At 39.7% G+C, this 19804-nt stretch overlaps 1 long non-coding RNA gene across 1 annotated transcript; it reads left to right on the forward strand.

Annotated features, from left to right (window-relative positions):
- Positions 1-6656: 6656 nt before the first annotated feature.
- Positions 6657-15371, forward strand: LOC111978656 (uncharacterized). Its single transcript, XR_002879198.1, has 3 exons — positions 6657-6761; positions 9923-9975; positions 14896-15371. It is a non-coding gene; the product is annotated as an uncharacterized lncRNA (long non-coding RNA).
- Positions 15372-19804: the final 4433 nt, after the last annotated feature.

The following is a 19804-nucleotide window of genomic DNA, read 5'->3' on the forward strand; positions in this document are numbered from 1 at the left end:
TTGTTCAGGGTTATTTGCTGTTTATGAGTGAGAATTGTTATGTTTCTTAATTTTCTATTTATTCACCATAGGTTGAAAAATGCAGGTTCCTGGTAAGGATTTAGACTGTAATATACATGGCCAAAGGTATGTGGACGCACTTCAAATTAGCGGCTTTGACTATGTCAGCCAMACCCGTTGCTGACAGGGTGGGGTTTCCAAATGGACAATGACMCCAWGCATACTTCCAAAATTGTGGCAAAATGGCTTAAGGACAACAAAGTCAAGGTATTGGAGTGGCCATCACAAWGCCCTGACCTCATCCCATAGAACAKTTGTGGGCAGAACTGAAAAAGCATGTGCGAGCAAGGAGGCCTACAAGCCTGACTCAGTTACACCAGCTCTGTCAGGAGGAATGGGCCAAAATTCACCCAACTTATTGTGGGAAGCTTGTGGAAGGCTACCCAAACCGTTTGCCCAAGTTAAACAATTTAAGGCAATGCTACCAAATACTAACTGAGCGCATGTAAACTTCTGACCCACTGGGAATGTGATGAAAGAAATAAAAGCTGAAATAAATCCTCCTCTACTATTATTCTGACATTTCACATTCTTAAAATAAAGTGGTGATCCTAACTGACCTAAGACAAGGACTTTTTACGAGGATTAAATGTCAGGAAATGTGAAAACTGAGTTTAAATGTATTTGGCTAAGATGTATGTAAACTTCCGACTTCAACTGTATGTACATACATATAAAATACATATACATATACTGTACCAGTATCGACACAYCTACTCATTCAAGGGTTTTTATTTTTTATTCTACACTGTAGAATAATAGTGAAGACATCAAAACTATGAAATAACACATATGGAATCATGTAGTAAACAAAACATGTTAAACAAATCAAAATATATTTTATATTCTAGATTCTTCGAAGTAGTCACCCTTTGCCTTGATGACAGCTTTATTCTCAGCAATCTACACACAATACCCCATAATGACAAAGCGAAATTAAAAATGCTTTTGAATTATTTGCTAAATAAATTCAATTGATTGAACATTATTTRGAAAGGTACATACCTGTCTATATAAGGTCCCACAGTTGACAGTGCATGTCCGAGCAAAAGCCAAGCCATGCGTTCAAAATAATTGTCCGGATTGTGTTCAGGCATAGATCTGGGGAAGGTTTCCAAAAAATGTCTGCAGCGTTGAAGGTCCCCAAGAACGCAGTGGCCTCCATTATTTTTAAATGGAAGAAGTTTCCTAAAGCTGGCCGCCTGGCCAAACTGAGCAATCGGGGGTGAAGGGCTTTGGTCAGGGAGGTGACCAAGAACCCGATGGTCACTCTGACAGAGCTCTAGAATTCCTCTGTGGAGATGGGATAACCTTCCAGAAGGACAACCATCTTTGCAGCACTTCACCAATCAGATTTTATGGCAGAGTGGCTAGACGGTAGCCACTCCTCAGTAAAAGGCACACGACAGCCCATTTGAACTTTGCCAAAAGGCAAATAAGGATTCTCAGACTATGAGAAACAAGACTGATGTAACTAAGATTGTATACACTACTGGTATACACTACAGGTCAAAAGCACCTACTCATTCAAGGGTTTTTCTTTATTTTTTAAAGTGTTCTACATTGTAGAATAACAGTGAAGATATCAACACTATGAAATAACACACATGGAATCATGAGGTACCCTAAAAAGTGTTGAACAAATCAATATATATTTTATATTTGAGATTCTTCAAATTACCACCCTCTGCCCTAATGACAGCTTTGCATAATCTTGGCATTCTCTCAACCAGCTTCACCTGGAATGCCTTTCCAACAGTCTTGAAGGAGTTCCCACATATACTGAGCACTTGTTGGCTGCTTTTCCGACTCATCCCAAACCATCTCAATTTGGTTGAGGTCGAGGATTGTGGTGGCCAGGTCATCTGATGCAGCTCCATAAAATAGCCCTTACACAGCCTGGAGGTGTGTTGGGTCATTGTCCTGTTGAAAAACAAATGATAGTCCCTCTAAACCCAAACCAGATGTGATGGCATATCGCTGCAGAATGCTGTGGTAGCCATGCTGGTTAAGTGTGCCTTGAATTCTAAATAAATCACAGACAGTGTCACCAGCAAAGCACCCCCACACCATAACACCTCCTCCTCCATGCTTTACGGTGGGAAATAAACATGCAGACATCATACGTTCACCCACACCGTGTCTCACAAAGACACTCCCCCAAAAATCGCCWATTTGCACTACAGACCAAAGGACACATTTCCACCGGTCTAATGTCCATTGCTTGTGTTTCTTTGCCCAAGCAAGTCACATCTTCTTATTGGTGTCCTTTAGTAGTGGTTTCTTTGCAGCAATTCGACCATGAAGGCCTGATTCACAGTCTCCTCTGAACAGTTGATGTTGAGATGTGTCTGTTACTTGAACCCTGAAGCATTTATTTGGGCTGGTAACTCTAATGAACTTATCCTCTTCAGCAGAGGTGACTCTCGGTCTTCCATTCCTGTGGCGGTCCTCATGCGAGCCAGCTTCWTCATAGCGCTTGGTGGTTTTTGCAACTGCACTTGAAGAAACGTTTAACGTTTTTGAAATGTTCTGTATTGACTGACCTTCATGTCTTAAAGTAATGATGGACTGTCGTTTCTCTTTGATTGATTATTTGAGCTGTTCTTGCCATAATATAGACTTGGTCTTTTACCAAATAGGGCTATCTTCTGCTATCTTCTACCTTGTCACAACACAACTGATTGGCTCCACAAATTAACTTTTAATAAGGCACACCTGTTAATTGAAATGCATTCAAGGTAACTACCTCATGAAGCTTTTTGAAAGAATGCCAAGAGCGTGTAAAGCTGTCATCAAGGTAAAGGGTGGTTATTTGAAAATTCTCAAAGATTTGTTTAACACTTTTTTGGTTACTACAATATTCCATATATGTTATTTAATAGTTTTGATGTCATCACTATTATTCTACAATGTAGAAAATTKTAAAAATAAAGAAAAACCCTTGAATGAGTAGATGTTCTACAACTTTTGACCGGTAGTGTACATTTTACAGATGCAGTATATTTTACGTTAGTTATCTTTTTGTTATTAGCTCCACTCAACCCCTCCCATCTATCTCTTAACACCATCCRTATTGGATTTCTATTTGCCATATATTTTTCAACTGTGCTGTGATGTTTCACAAAAGTTCTAAACCTTTCTAGTCTCATAGTTTCTACAGATTGTAAATTAAAGATACAATATTTGCTAAAATAACTATTATATTATTGATTGATTGACTTTGACTTTTCAAATCACCCAGTAGAGCTATCTGCAGAGTTAGCTCCAGGTAAATGTTGCAATTCTTCAGCCATTCCTGGACTTGCTACCAAAAACAAGCTACATATGGACTTTCCAACTGTCTTAACAAAGTTAATATATCTAAACAGACATTGTAGATGTCTCTACAAGGTAGAGCGTATCCTTGAGCAGGTACTGGAAGCAGGTCCCTTGATCGTGAATGTGACGGGGCACGCTTGTTTTTACCCCTGCATACTTAAAGTGCCTCTGCTTATGATGTAAAAAATATTCTTAAAATAGGCCTCATGAATTGTACTTTTTCTCAAATGTACAACTCCACTGGCAAATCAAGAGACCTCAGAAAAGTGCATTTTCACAGCTAAGGAGTCTAGCAAGGCACGTACTCTGCCATCAACTACTGTTCATGGCTTTGTTCTTATTTCCTGAAAGGCAAGACAAGTGTTTTCCTGGCGTCATGTAATATTGTGCATTCATGTAAAACAGACTTAAACATTTTTTTTTATTAGGAAATACACAATTTGAAACCATGTAGATCTTCTACTGTCATTCAGTGCAGGAATTCTGCAGCTCCCTGTGACTGCATCATGTAACTGGATTTGGCATTGAGGGCAACACTACCCCTTGCAAGAAACAACCGTGCCTATTATCTAAGAATAGCACACAGCCCTGTTGACAAGTAAGGTATTACCCCTGACTAGGGAAATTGGCTTTTGCCTACTAGATTCCCCAAGGGGGGCATAGGGATTTCAAGTACCCTGTTGTCATTATGCTAATCGGGCATACAAATTGAGAACGCCGCAATCAAATTTCAGTCACACCGCTTTTTGGACGTGTCATTGTACCATTCATTTGGCCATGGTGAGAGAGAAAGAGCGTTTGAAAATGGATAAGAGATTGCTCGCCTTCTGGGTTCCCAGGAGAGGAGTGTTGAAGGACCAGAAAGAGGGAGGTGGAATAATGGCCTGAAAAGACCTGGGAAGAGAAGAGACAGGAGGATCAAATAACTCCTCCACAGCTCTGAGAGATGTCTTCATCAGTGATAGAAGAGCCGATCCCTTTCAAATCGAGCTATCATTTACCATAGGAAGAAACTGCTTGTTGATGATAGGTGGATACGGAAACAGAATGGACCTCGGTCCTCAGAGAAAAACAGGAACGATAAGTCTAATCCTCACAAATAGCAGTTGAAATCCGATTTGGACCATTTACAGCTGCTAACAACAAAGGACATTATCATACATAGAAACTGCTTAAAGAGTGGCAAACAATTATTAAAGAAAATGGCTTGCAGTTAGATCATCAGGATGGGATAATAACACCTTGGATTTGGTCCAGGGAGAGCGTTTGTACATTGTGAAATGATTTTCCTGAAAGGACCAATTCAGCTTTTCTTCCTGCACCCCTGAGCTGAAAACAGAAAAGCACCATACAAGCATTCTCTCATCCTTAATGGAGTAATTTGGTATAGTTTAGAAACTATCATTGTCATCAAAGTTAATCATTGATGCCCGCCAGGACATCATGTGAAAAGACAGGAAGAGATACATAAAATACCCATCATGTTTTCTTGTAAATACGTGCAGCCAACAGTCGGGTGGTTATGGGAACAAAGGCATGTTGACGTGGTGCCATCAAATAAGGGATAGTTTGGTTGGCACGATGAACAACGTGTAACCCCAGCTCGCCATTAAAAGTGACTAAATAGGATCACTGACTATTTCTGTCTTATTGAGCTATAATAAAACCAAACCGCATCTTGATGATAAAACTTACTTTTCTCTTAATGACATACTGTAGTCTAGCATCTATAAGAATGTATTATGATAAGGCTGTAACATAACAAAATGTTGAAAAAGAGAAGGGGTCTAAGTAGTTTCTGAATGCACTGTATAAGAATGTATTGTGGTATGTTAATCCACAAAATGGTGGGATTTCTGATAATCCAAGTGAGTGATGTATTGTCACCTCAAACTTGAACAATCTGTGAATACTTCAACCTGAGCGGGAGCTGGGGAGTTCACAGCTACTGTGATGGCTTACAGTGCTGTCATATAGGTGTTTATTGTGTTCAGGAGGTAAATTGACTAGATATTATTTACCTTTACGCAATGGAATTTGGAGGAGGGCGCACTGCACTGAAATTGCAATTCAAAACAACATTTAAAATGATGGAGTAAATACATCCGTCTGATACTCCGTGACAGCGGAGAACAGATAGAGCGAGCTGCTTTGGTGTGAAGGAAATGAGAAAAGAGGTGCCGAAGGGCACTCGGACAAATGATGTTACCAGAGGACAGATTGCTTGATGATGAACAAGATTATGCCTGTTCAAAAAAGCAGCAGCAGCCCTGAGCTTAGATTGCCATCCCTCTMTTACCTTACTAGAAATACCTATCCAAAGTGATTCTCATTGTTGACAAAATCTTGATCTGCTAATGGTTAGTTAAAGTGGGGAGCATGTAGCTATGATGCCTTTTCATATTATGCTTTCACAAGTTCTGTTTAACCGGCATTTCACATCTGTGTCAGTATTCGCTTAGAATGTACTTTTCATAGGTAAACGGTCTGTGCAGACAGAGGTTGGAGAGGCTTGCAGATAAAGGGAAGTATTTCATACCAGGAGAAATGGGACTCTGCTGACAATCCTCTGTCTGCCTCTGGGCCCCCCAGCTCCGGGCCACGCTCTCCTGTCAGATGTGTGTCTGATAATGCAGAGAAGATGGGAGAAGTGTTACTCTCTACAGCAATTTTCACTCCGATTCATGACAAACACCTTGCTCTCTGAGTATATAATGTATCTTGAGGCAGATTAAAGAAGTGTGATTTCTTGTCTCGAAAAGTGGGATTTCTTGTTGAAACATTTTAACTTTGCCGAAGTTCTTCTGAGGAGATCGACGTTATGGTATAAGTTATGTAACACATGTTATTTTGAAATGTCTTTATTATTATGATATGCCAATATGAGTTCCAAATACAGCARTTTATAATTGTAAGTCCACGTTTGCGTTCCTACTACCAACCTTACTGTTGTAGCAATTTGGACTTTTCAATTTCCATGAAATTACCCAGCGTGTTGGAGCAGAGGTGTTGATAGCCCTCAGACATTCCACTTTCTCTTTTCCCTCACTAAAGGGATTAATCTTGCCTTCTCTGACTCTATTTCCGCYGAGTTTGTTTCCTGCTATCGCCCAGACACCACACACCGTCTCCATTTTTCAGCCCCCTAGCAGATTAAGTTAACAAGCCGAGCGCCCTCATGGTGACACCCTGTTCTGTGGACGCCCACCTCTGCCTCTRAGATAAATGTGCTATCACCAACCACATGRCCCATGACAAATGCAACCCAGCTGAAATAGAGCAGTTACTAGCTAACCTCCTGTCAACTGAGGGCGAGAATGTCTCTCCTTRGTCTTTTAATTTCCAGTTGTTTGGAATTTCCAGTCTGTTTTTGAAATAAGGTAAGTTTACCACATGGGCTAATGCTTCATTCATGACCAGGTGGGAAGGATGTAGTTACAGTACCAGTTGTGAAATCGTAATTGTAAGTACGAGTTGGGGTGCATTCACGTGCTTTGAAGTGGGATATACCATCAAGCATGGAGGTCATTAGAAAGCTTGTGATTGTTTTGCTCTTTTTATATCTAGAACTGCCTTTACTTTCTGAACCAAAACTAAGATGAAATTAACCATATCATTGGCTAGCTGGCTACAGAACACTTTTACCTACAGTATCAACAAAAAAAWTTGTCACAGCTGTAAATTAACCTAAATGCTTGGCATGCACGAAATTCAATATAAGCGTATGTTCAAAAACTTAGAAATGCATTACAATTTGTATTTTGTTCTGAACATTAAAAAGTTCTGAAGATACCGCCATGCTTGCTGTCTTTTTTGTTGACATATGACGTCAGAGGGCTGCAAGTGGGAGCACAGGGATGACAGACGAGTTTCCCACTAGAAATTACAAGTTGGAGGGGCGTTCAAGTGTATTTTTCGCAGTCGTTACTCATATTTACGAATTTACGAGATGTCAAGAACACCGCATAAAGGTCAGTGATTCTCTCAAGAGAGCTCATTCAGCTGTGAGAATGATTCTCCTCCATGTTGTGAGGAAATTTGGTTTTCCTGAGGCAGCTTTATTTGAGGAGTGAATGTTCTAACTCCCCTTTGGGGTTTTCCAAACCATAACTGAGGTTTTAGTATATATTGTAGAGAAGGAGAAAACACATTTTCAAAATATTTTCTAAGAGAGAATAATGACCTCTAATGCTTTATAGTATTTTTATATTGCTGTATCAGAATTGTTCAGGTGGATGACCAGTAACAAAGACTCTATCACTCAACATTTTGAGATATTGGGACTATAAGGTTTAATCTGCAAGAAGATGATTCTGAGATATAATTGGCTTTAAACTTCCGRACCCTCATTGGTTTGAATAGTGTCATCAATTTTTATCTTGTATTCTTTTAAACTTAACAACATGAATAATCATGGATTATAAAAAACTGAAAGGGTGCCTATTACCTGCCAATCAAGTCAACGTCTCTTCCACGTTGGTTCAACATAATTTCATTCAAATGGAAAACATTGTTGATTCAGCCAGTATGTGCCCAGTGAAAAGTTTCAGTCATGGGATTTTTSTTCTGCTTTAACCCCTGTCTATACAGTATGTCTCTATAGACCTATAGTAGTAGCCTACATCTGCATTTTTTTGGGACATTACATTTTCTGTGGATTAATATATGGCTACAAGCAGTGGGTATTATATTTAGAGTTAGCAATCTAGTTCATGTGTTTTAAGTTTCCACTTCCTCAGGAGTTGAACCCCAAATTAAATAGCCTATGGTATTAGTTTGAGCACATAAAGCTGTATGTAATTCATCTCTATTGAACAAATGTTGATAAAACTACTGGTAAAATGACAGGGTCAAATTATTGTCCCAGTCTGCCTCTRATTTGGGGTATTTAGAGTACTATATAGATAGCCTTGTTCTGTTTAATGTTCTCTGTGTCAATAACTACATTTTGACAAAAACGCAGATAGAACGTTATAGTCCCACGCTGTCAATGTGTACCTAGATGGGTTCTACTGTGCATGTTTACCAGTTTTCAAGCCTCTTCTCATACAGGCCAAAGGTCAGGTATTGACACATACTTCTTATTTTGAAAACAGGAGGCATCTATCTGTGAAGGGAGTATACCTGGTTGGGTTTTTGGCAGAAGGTCTGGGTCAGGTATTGAATTGTTTACATCTTTCCTAGCTATGAGTGTCTGCATGAATATCAGCTCCAGAGAGCCTGTCAGAATGATGAGCTAGCTAGCTGTGCCAGAATGGGTAGATCTGTCTAGTACAGCCAAACTGTAATGGGAAAAGGTGGCGTCCTGCTGTTGCACCGCACAAAGAGGGCTGGATGGTGAGATTGGAGATTACTCTTCCAACGGAGACCCTTGAAGGGGAGTGATACCGAATTCACATGCTTTGACCTGGCACTGACGTGGCATGTATGTATCTATCAGAAATCTGCTATTGTTGACAGTTTTACAGTCCTCGTGCATTCATGAAAAACCCAGAAACACTAAGAAAAGTATCATTGTGAATTGAATGCAAGGGACAGGATGTAAATACAAAAAATTATGCTTTACATGCATAATACCGTACTTTTGTGAAATGAAGAATACTGGAGAACAATATGAAAAAATTAAAACAAAGTTACAGATATAACGTTGCCCTTTCTCCAACACAACTCTTCTCATTAAAACTCAGCACCAGAGAAACAAATAAAACTGAAGGAAAAAGGTATCTTCAGGGCTAGTTCTAAAGTGGCAGATCTCTCTCCCATTTCTGCGTGTTCCTGCAACGCAATGTTTAATTCACACTGTTGAATTCTGTTGACCTTCAATCCCAATCCCTCCATACAGTGTGCTAGTTCGCTTCAGGCAATGAACAAGCCTCTAAATATTTAATCACGACTGAACACAACCATATGMCACTTTACAAATGACAGGGAACACATTGACACTGCCAATGTTTAGATGGGGGAACAGTTAGGTTTTTTATTTTAGCACCAGCTGAAACAACATGATGTTCAAAGCGCAACTGTTTTGTTTTTTACACTAGAAATGAAACTGAGAAATTAACAAAACAACCACATTATACTGGCATTCAGTTGTACTAAGTAATGACTCCCTATTCAGTTTTACTTGAAGAGAATGGCCACTTGAATTCACTTTAACTCTATGAAAAAGCTACAATAGTGCATATGACACTTCAACGCGACTAGTTTGACACGTTGACCGTTTTTTTTCTGTCATCTTAAGTTACATTATGGCATACCTCCTGGCCCTAGTCATAACAGCTGCCGTGACCTTTTAGCCATAACATGACATCAGCTGTTATGATTCCTTATGTAAGTCTTGTAGTAGGCCTATGTACACTTCATATATGCTTCTACACAGATGAGGGCATGTTAGGGATAACATAACAGGCTGAACTGTCTGCCACAGTACAAGTCAGAGGGACTCTGAGGGTTAACTGAGCCAGTCACGTCTGGTGAAATGCCCTGTTGGGCCTCTTAGGATGCCACTTTTAATTAAGATATAATTTCTCTCCATCTGCAGGTTGCTACAGGCGCCTCGCCTAGGGATCCATGGCCAGGCAGCTGTAATATCTGGTCAGTGGGTTTAAATCGTTTTTTTTTTTACTAAATTGAGCTGCTGGTTACTGATATGGTGAGCATGATGCTTGCTTCAAACATCTCTCTGTTATTGGCAGACCTGGGTTCAAATACTATTTCAAATATCTCAATTACTTTCACATACAATTTGAAGTAAGTATTCAGATATTTTATTTGAGACAAGTAGTTGAATATTGGAATGTATTTGGAAATACACTTGGAAAGTATTGGCAGGATTTGAAAATGCTCAAATACACTGACTCAAGTACACTCCCATGCATTTAACCCAGGTATTTGAAAATAGTATATGAAATAAGAATTTGAAAATACTTTCAAATAGTAGGCTATACTGTATATATGAAATTATTTGAAAATACTTTTAGTAGAAGTAGTTGATTTGGGCAATATTCTTTGAAAATACATTCACCCAAATAAACAAATACACATGTATTTGAACCCAGTTGTGCTTATCGGGTTTCCCCCCGATTGAAAGAATGAGTGTAAATTGTTGTGCTCTACATTAGGATATGGCTTTGGTTCCATTTCATCCTCACCTGTGTATATATGGGTTGGTTATTAAGCAACAAAATAGAAGTGTGCACAACTATGGGGCAAAACAGACAGGGTTGGCTTAGATTGTTGACAACGTGTAAACTATATTTAATCTCCGATGTTTATTGAAAACATCAATACATTTGCACAATGAGTACTTGTTGTCTCTCAAATTCATAGTTACAGTTGTTGGTTAGCTAGCAAATGATAGCTACAGTTGAAGTCGGAAGTTTACATACACTTAGGTTGGAGTCATTAAAACAAATTTTTCAACCACTCCACAAATTTCTTGTTAACAAACTATAGTTTTGGCAAGTCGGTTAGGACATCTACTTTGTGCATGACACAAGTCATTTTTCCAACAAATTATTTCACTTATATTTCACTGTATCACAATTCCAGTGGGTCAGAAGTTTACATACACTAAGTTGACTGTGCCTTTAAACAGCTTGGAAAATTACAGAAAATTATGTCGGATTTAGAAGCTTCTGATAGGCTAATTGACATCATTTGAGTCAATTGGAGGTGTACCTGTGGATGTATTTCAAGGCCTACCTTCAAAATCAGTGCCTCTTTGCTTGACATCATGGGAAAATCAAAAGAAATCAGCCAAGACCTCAGAAAAAAAATTGTAGACCTCCACAAGTCTGGTTCATCCTTGGAGGCAATTTCCAAACACCTGAAGGAACCACATTCATCTGTACAAACAATAGTACGCAAGTATAAACACTATGTGAGGACGCAGCCATCATACAGCTCAGGAACGAGACGTGTTCTGTCTCCTAGAGATKAACGTACTTTGATGCGAAAAGTGCAAATCAATCCCAGAACAACAGCAAAGGACCTTGTGAAGATGCTGGAGGAAACAGGTACAAAAGTATCTATATCCACATTAAAACGAGTCCTATATCGACATAACCTGAAAGGCCGCTCAGCAAGGAAGAAGCAACTCCAAAACCTCCATAAAAAAGCCAGACTATGGTTTGCAACTGCACATGGGGACAAAGATCATACTTTTTGGAGAATTGTCCTCTGCTCTGATGAAACAAAAATAGAACTGTTTGGCCATAAAGACCATCGTTATGTTTGGAGGAAAAAGGGGGAGGCTTGCAAGCCCAAGAACACCATCCCAACCGTGAACTATGGGGGTGGCAGCATCATGTTGTGGGGGTGCTTTGCTGCAGGAGGGACTGGTGCACTTCACAAAATAGATGGCACCATGAGGATGGAATATTATGTGGATATATTGAAGCAGCATCTCAAGACATCAGTCAGGAAGTTAAAGTCTTCCAAATGGACAATGACCCTAAGCATACTTCCAAAGTTGTGGCAAAATGTCTTAAGGACAACAAAGTCAAAGTACTGGAGTGGCCATCACAAAGCCCTGACCTCAATCCTATAGAAAATTTGTGGGCAGGACTGAAAAACTGTGTGCGAGCAAGGAGGCCTACAAGCCTGACTCAGTTACACCAGCTCTGTCAGGAGGAATGGGCCAAAATTCACCAAATTATTGTGGGAAGCTTGTGGAAGGCTACCCAAACGTTTGACCCAAATTAAACAATTKAAAGGAAATGCAACCAAATACTAATTGAGCGTATGTAAACTTCTGACCCACTGGGATTGTGATGAAAGAAATCAAAGCTGAAATAATTCATTCTCTCTACTATTATTCTGAAATGTCACATTCTTAAAATAAAAGGGTGATCCTAACTGACCTAAGGCAGGGAATTTTTACTAGGATTAAATGTCAGAAATATTGAAAAACTGAGTTTAAATGTATTTGGCTAAGGTGTATGTAAACTTCCGACTTCAACTGTATATTAGAACAGCAACTTTGACTGTTGACTTTGTGCTTGTGTGTGTGTGTGTGTGTGTTAATGGGTGTTAGTGTGTGTTTTCCCTTTCCATTTTTTTCAAATTACAGTATAATTCATGTACTGCCTATTATCCAAAAGACAAGACGGCCCTGCAATCCAAGTTCCAAGATAGCTACCAAGGGGGATATAACAACAGCCCATCTCTGTGTTCTAGGGAGTTCATCTACTGGTCACCATTTAGAAATAAACCCCATCATCATCATTCTTATGGCTGTGTTGAACAAAGAGTCTTATCCACCAGCTGCACCCTTGAAGCCTACCTGCCTCTACCCGCCTTAGACCTAGAATCGCAGGGTTGTGCATAAATAAGTGCAAACCTAATCCTAATGAGTTTAGATTGTTTGATCTCCATAAGAAAGAGGMTGAGACGGATGCTATTGCCAATCTGCGTGTTTCTACTGGTTTGAATCTCACTGGGAATGCAAAGCCTGTAAATTGCATTAATCACAGATGAAAGAGTAAGAGTTTTTCCCTGTGATCGTCGGAGGAAATTAGGGAATCTCAATCCATGTTGAGATTGAATTTAAAGAATGATGTAATTAAGAGATGTAACAATGGTTAGGCTTATCTTTTGATAATGAGAAACAATTCTGTGAGGTCAATGTGTCATTCTAGGCCGCAGACAGGCTCCTGTCCCTCTAAAGCTTCTTGTAGAATCTCCTGACTCTTCAGTACAACAGCATATCATAGCTGTACTGCATTGAAATCAGCCAAAACATTGTCATGATTGTGCTATTATGCACTGTGGAAAATTATATGTTTTGAAATGAAAGGGGTCCATTCAATATGTTTAAAGTTGTCATGATCATATCCAGAGATGTGTTTATAATGATCGCATTTTGAAGTATGAGATTCAATTATATACTAAATTCCTGTATAGTTACTAGTCAGTCATTATTTTCAAACAACTTTTTCATTCTGATCAATATTTGAGGGGTTAGAAGTTATGGTTTTCTCATACTACTAAATAAAATGTAAAATGCATACAGCAAACAACAAGCCCATCACTTGGATAAACAGTTTTTACATTAATCTGGGGTGACAGCAGAGATGTAATGAGTCGCCAATAAGTTTTCTTTTTAACAGCTGCTAAGCGTATAATCTTTATTGTTCTTAATGCATCGCATTACAGGTGGTAATTATTTAGAAGGCGCCATATGGCTGTTTTTAATGATTAAAACAGCATGTTATAAATGAATGGATCTTTCATTTGGGCAAAACAAAAGGCCTCCCAGGACAGCCGAGCCAGTCCTGCATTCATCAGTGAAATCACGAGGAGAGAGCGTACCTGCATGGCAGACTCTGAGTAACAATGGGATGCTGAATCTGTGGTGATATAAATAATCTAGAAGAAAAATATTGTCTTGCCGTGTTCTGGATAGATGGGGACATATTAGAATGAATTAATCTCCTCCAAATCTTCTAATACCAGACATTTTACGTGTGTCTGGTAACTTGTGAGTAGTCATTTTCTAAATGGGTAATTTAAATGGAGTATTTTTGGAAACTGACAACTTGTGGGGGGTAATTATTTTAACTGGTGACTTGTGGGGAGTCTTTTTCTAAACTAGTGACTTGTGGGGAGACTTTTTCTAAACTGGGCATTTGTGGGGAGTCTTTTTCTAAACTGGCGATTTGTGGGGAGACTTTTTCTAAACTTCCGATTTGTGGGGAGTCTTTTTCTAAACTGGGCATTTGTGGGGAGACTTTTTCTAAACTGGCGATTTGTGGGGAGTCTTTTTCTAAACTGGGCTTTTGTGGGGAGACTTTTTCTAAACTGCCGATTTGTGGGGAGACTTTTTCTAAACTGGCGATTTGTGGGGAGTCTTTTTCTAAACTGGCGATTTGTGGGGAGTCTTTTTCTAAACTGGGCATTTGTGGGGAGACTTTTTCCTAAACTGGCGATTTGTGGGGAGTCTTTTTCTAAACTGCCTACTTGTACTCTACAAGTCAGGAATAATTTTCTCTCCCTCAGAGGCTCAGAAACAGGACTTATTGGACGAAAGACACATTTGTAGATGGATCTCTTTGTGTCCCAAAAAAGTATAATAACTATAACTGATAGTCACCCTATCTCCGGCTCTCCTTTTTATTGAAAGCTTGTGAAGTGAGAAGCTGTATCTAGCTCACATTGTCTGTGGAAAAGAGATTAGGACAGCCTCATTTGTCAGCTTTATCACATATCTTTAGTCCCCAAGGGTGTTAGAGCACCGGGAGCTCTTTCAACAACAAAAACATATTAGTCCTACGTTTCTAAATGTGKATTTCACTGACATCAAACACAAATCAAAAGTTTAATGTGTGATATGTTAAGGCGTTTGTGCTATTGGACAGACTTAATACAGTATTGGTGAACAATTCCAGTTAAAATCTGCTCTCATATCTTTGCTGATCCACCATACTGCGTGGATGCATTGTGTTTAAAATCTCTTGATTGAAATATTGAGGGAGCAAGATCAACTGACTATATCTTACTGATGTCCCCTAGATAGAATAACACCTTGAGGACTTTGACTGACCGAGAGAAGGTGGATGACAGCTAAACTTCACTGCCTCCTACTGGGCCTGCTGTGGTCCAGAGCTCGTCATACGATCAGCAAGAAGACAATCCTATACAACAAGATGTTATTGAGAAGGAACGTGTTATTACACAGGTATAAGAGTAACTGTGGAGTGTTACTGAATATTCTTAAGACATTGGGAATGAAACAGTCCAGATTTCCAATAGATTTTCACCTTAATAGGATAACAGGTGTACCATTGTGTGGAAATGTGAATCCCACCCCCCTCTCCCTGACAATACTGAGATGGTTATGCTCTCTTTTTGGGGCCTCGGAATGTGAAATGACATATCAAAGCAGAATGTGAAATTTGCCATCTACTGCTCTCTCGTCATTTATCCCAAACCATACAATGGATACATCTTCCCTACAAACAGCTGATCTTTGCCCTGCATTTGCCCCTTTTGAGGTTGAAATATCTTGGGGGGGGGGGGGTTTGGAAAGAACTGTATTTCAAACTACATAACAATGAAAAGTCTTTAAAAAATGTAATACTGCCATTGCCTGTCTCAGTATATCTAACCTGTCTCATATTTGTATTACATCACATGGTGGACTCTGCTAACTGTTTACTTTATCTAGCTATAGTATCAATACTGACTGGAATTATGCCTACTGCTTGGCTGATAATATCAGGTCTAGAAAACAGATCATGGTTGACTGCTATGTATGACTGCTATGTCAGAATCCTGCTTACTCTGGTTGACTGACTATACAGGATCCTCTTGTTTACCAACTTTCATGATTCAATTATCTGATACAAATTAATATACTCACCTAAAAGTCAACAGTTCAACACTGATAACCAGAAAGTATTTTACAAGCGGTCGTCTGGGATTCCACTGGCCTACTCCCACAAGCAGTTTGGATTTTGTCAACTACATGGTAAATACTGCTTTTCTCGTCAAACCTCCAATTCACTCCAATCTTTGATGACCATGTTCGCCATGGGTTTGAACGATAGGCTCACTTAAATGGTACCCATAGCTATACTCATATACTGTAAATATGTGTTATATTTGTAGAATAAGTGCCCTTCCCTTTCAGATTGCAGATTTAAAGATGTAGGATCTTAATTTGACCAGTATTGTTGCAGCAAAATAATCCTGCAGCAACAGGATTTGAACGTTTAGTCCATAATTTTGCTTTATCGGCGGTTAGGCTATTATGATGACTGCAACCAAATGCTTCTTGTAGTTGTTGATCAGTCTCTCACATCGCCGTGGAGGAATTTTGGCCCACTCTTGCATGCAGAACGGCTTGCATGCAGAATGCAACTGCTCGTTTCAAATCCTGCCACAACATATCAATTGGGATTAGGTTTGGACTTTGACTAGGCCATTCCAAAATGTAAAATCTGTTGCTTTTTAAAACAATTTTCATGTAGACCTGATTGTGTGTTTTTGATCATTGTCTTGCTGCACGACCCAGCTGCGTTTCAGATTCATCTCACAGAAGTATGGCCTGACATTCCCCTGTAGAATTCTCTGTTACAGAGCAGAATTCATGGTTCCTTCTATTAAGGCAAGTCATCCATGTCCTGAGGCAGCAAAGCATCCCCAAACCATCACACTACCACCACCATGCTGGACTGTTTTTATGAGGTTCTTTCTGTGGAATTGCACTGTTTGGTTTTTGCCAGACATAATGGGACCAATCTTGTCAAAAAACTTGACTCAAGTTTGCCAGAAGGTTTAAGGGGGCAATTACTTTTTCACACAGGGGCATTGGGTGTTGCATAACTTTGTTTATGAAATAAATTATATAAGTATTAATTGTTGTGTTATTTGTTCACTCAGTTTCCCTTTAATATTAGGTTTTCGTAGAAGATCTGATAACGTTCTGTATAAAAAATATGCCAAAGTTGAGAAAATTAGAAAGGTGGCAAATACTTTTTCACGGCGCTGTAACTGTGTCTTGGCACAGGTTTTCAGTGTATATCGTCTGTCCTCGGTTGCATCACTCACTACTGAATTCCAAACTGCCTCTGGAAGCAACGTCAGCACAATAACTGTTCGTTGGGAGCATCATGAAAGGGGTTTCCATGGCCGAGCAGCTGCACATGTTGTGCCTTAGAAACTAATGTGACCTTGTGGAAACTAATGTGACCTTGTAGAAACTAATGTTACCTTGTGGAAACTAATGTGACCTTGTGGAAACGAATGTGACCTTGTAGAAACTAATGTGACTCTGTCAAGACATATGTTATTATAAGAAGCAAAAATTGTATTATAAGAAGATAAAATGTTGAGTCAAATACCTGTAGAAGTAATATTTTGGAGTATTGTGTTAATTCCTTGTGAAAGCACTGTTTCGTATTGGGATGAATAGCATTGGAAATTGTACACTATCTTTAAAAAAAAAACAATGTTGAGAATGAGGTCATACAAGAGGTCAGTCAGTTCCATGATTGCTATCATATAAAACCTACACTACTAAAACTAAAAAAGTTGTCATTCAACCGAGCCTCAAAGTTACTAAAACGAAGATGGACTGGTGCTGTCTGAGTAATTTCAAGGGTGTTAAACACACAAGCCTAAGATCCCCATGCACAATGCCTAGCATCGGCTAGAGTCTGGAGCAGTGGAAAAGCGTTCTCTGGAGTGATGAATCACGCTTCACCATCTGGCAGTCCGACGGACTAATCTGGGTTTGACGGATGCCAGGAGAACGCTACCTACCCCAATGCATAGTGCCAACTGTAAAGTTTGGTGTATGAGGAATAATGGTCTGGGGCTGTTTTTCATAGTTCGGGCTAGGCTCCTTAGTTCCAGTGAAATAAATCTTAATGCTACAGTATACAATGATATTTTAGACGATTCTGTACTTCCAACTTTATGGCAACAGTTTGGGGAAGGCCCTTTCCTGTTTCAGCATGACAATGCCCCTGTGCACAAAGCAAGATCCATACAGAAATAGTTTGTTGAGATTGGTGTGGATGAACTTGACTGGTCCGCACAGAGCCCTGACCTCAACCCCATCGAACACCTTTGGGATGAATTGGAATGCTGACTGCGAGCCAGGCCTAATCGCCCAACATCAGTGCCCGACCTCAGTAATGCTCTTGTGGCTGAATGGAAGCAACACCATATTAATGCCCATGATTTTGGAATGAGACCTTAGACGAGCAGGTGTCCACATACTTTTGGTAATGTAGTGTATGTTCATCACATGTCATTGAGTACCATGGACCTCTGTCATTAGCGTTGTCATGTATAGATATGCACACAAACTATATATTTACTGTATGTCACTCAGACATGCCCCTTCATCCGAAATGTGTGACTACAGTAGAGGCAGCCGTCAGTCAGAGACATATAATTATCTTTTCTCTCCTCAAACATAAAGACCATTCATTGGAGGGAACATGGCCATGGGGTTGACGGTTATCCAAAGTCCTTGCTTTGCATAACTCAACTCAATGTTTCAAAACAGTAGGTGATTGCAAGGCTAAAATTTATCTACAGGTAACTGTCAAAATAAAGGAAACACTTAAGTAAACGAAGGAGGCAAAGTGTATTACATTTACATTTTAGCAGACGCTCTTATCCAGAGCGACTTACAGTAGAGTGCATACATTTTATTACATTTWTTTTTTTACATACTGAGACAAGGATATCCCTACCGGCCAAACCCTCCCTAACCCGGACGACGCTATGCCAATTGTGCGTCGCCCCACGGATCTCCCGGTTGCGGCCGGCTGCGACAGAGCCTGGGCGCGAACCCAGCCCAGCCTGGGCGCGAACCCAGAGACTCTGGTGGCGCAGCTAGCACTGCGATGCAGTGCCCTAGACCACTGCGCCACCCGGGAGACCCAAAAGCAGGTGCTTCCACACAGGTGTGGTTCCTAAGCAATTCCCAGGCAATTAACATCCCATCATGCTTAGGGTCATGTATAAAAATGTACCAGTGTTTTCCACCACCATCAACTAAACACTAAATTATTGAATTTATTGTGGAAGAATGGATTCCTCCAATAGAGTTCCAGACACTTGTAGAATCTATGCCAAGGTGCATTGAAGCTGTTCTGGCGGCTCGTGGTGCCCCAATGCCCTATTAAGACACTTTATGTTGGTGTTTCTTTTATTTTGGCAGTTACCTGTATTCGGTATAGGGGAAAGCACACGCAGAGAGCAAAATTATACTGTACATCCGTCATCATTCAGCCAGCACAATGTTAACAAACAAATAAACCAACAAACATGTTATTAATAATACCCTCGCTTTTTTATCGAGCTTTAGTTCTGCTACCTTTTAATCTCGGTGGGCAGCAGTGGGAATCAGCCTTGCCCACAGTGATGTTCTACACTACAGTGGTAATTGGACCATTAACYGATGTTTTTACTTGTGTCTCCCAGGGTTATTGTTCAATTACTCCCTGAACTCCAGTTGATAGCACTTCGATCAGGCCAAGTGCAGAGTTTTTAACTTTGAGGCAAATAGAAACAGTATGAACTACCACTAATGTTATTGTAACATAAACCTTTTAATACAACAGGGAGTGAATTATCCAATTACATAATAATCAACTCAACCAAAGGCTTTTTTGATTCCTGATGTTTGCTACTGGTGTCAATCCTCAGTTTGTATCAAAGCACTCAGAATTCTATTCCCACATATTTTACATGGATGTTATATTTAGCACTAAAACAMATTTTATTGTCTTTCAACTGGTCATGGTTCCTCTGTGAGCCAGCCAGTGTGCTGAATCCATTTTCCAGATAGAAAAACATATCTATTCTTGTTTTTAGTATAGGTGGCGTGTCGGTTCTGTTGCTATGGTCACGGCAAGTTTTACTACAGCTTCCTTAATTATGCTTCCAAGGAATAAATAGA

This window comes from Salvelinus sp. IW2-2015, linkage group LG18, assembly GCF_002910315.2.
Source record: "Salvelinus sp. IW2-2015 linkage group LG18, ASM291031v2, whole genome shotgun sequence".
NCBI lineage: Eukaryota > Metazoa > Chordata > Actinopteri > Salmoniformes > Salmonidae > Salvelinus > Salvelinus sp. IW2-2015.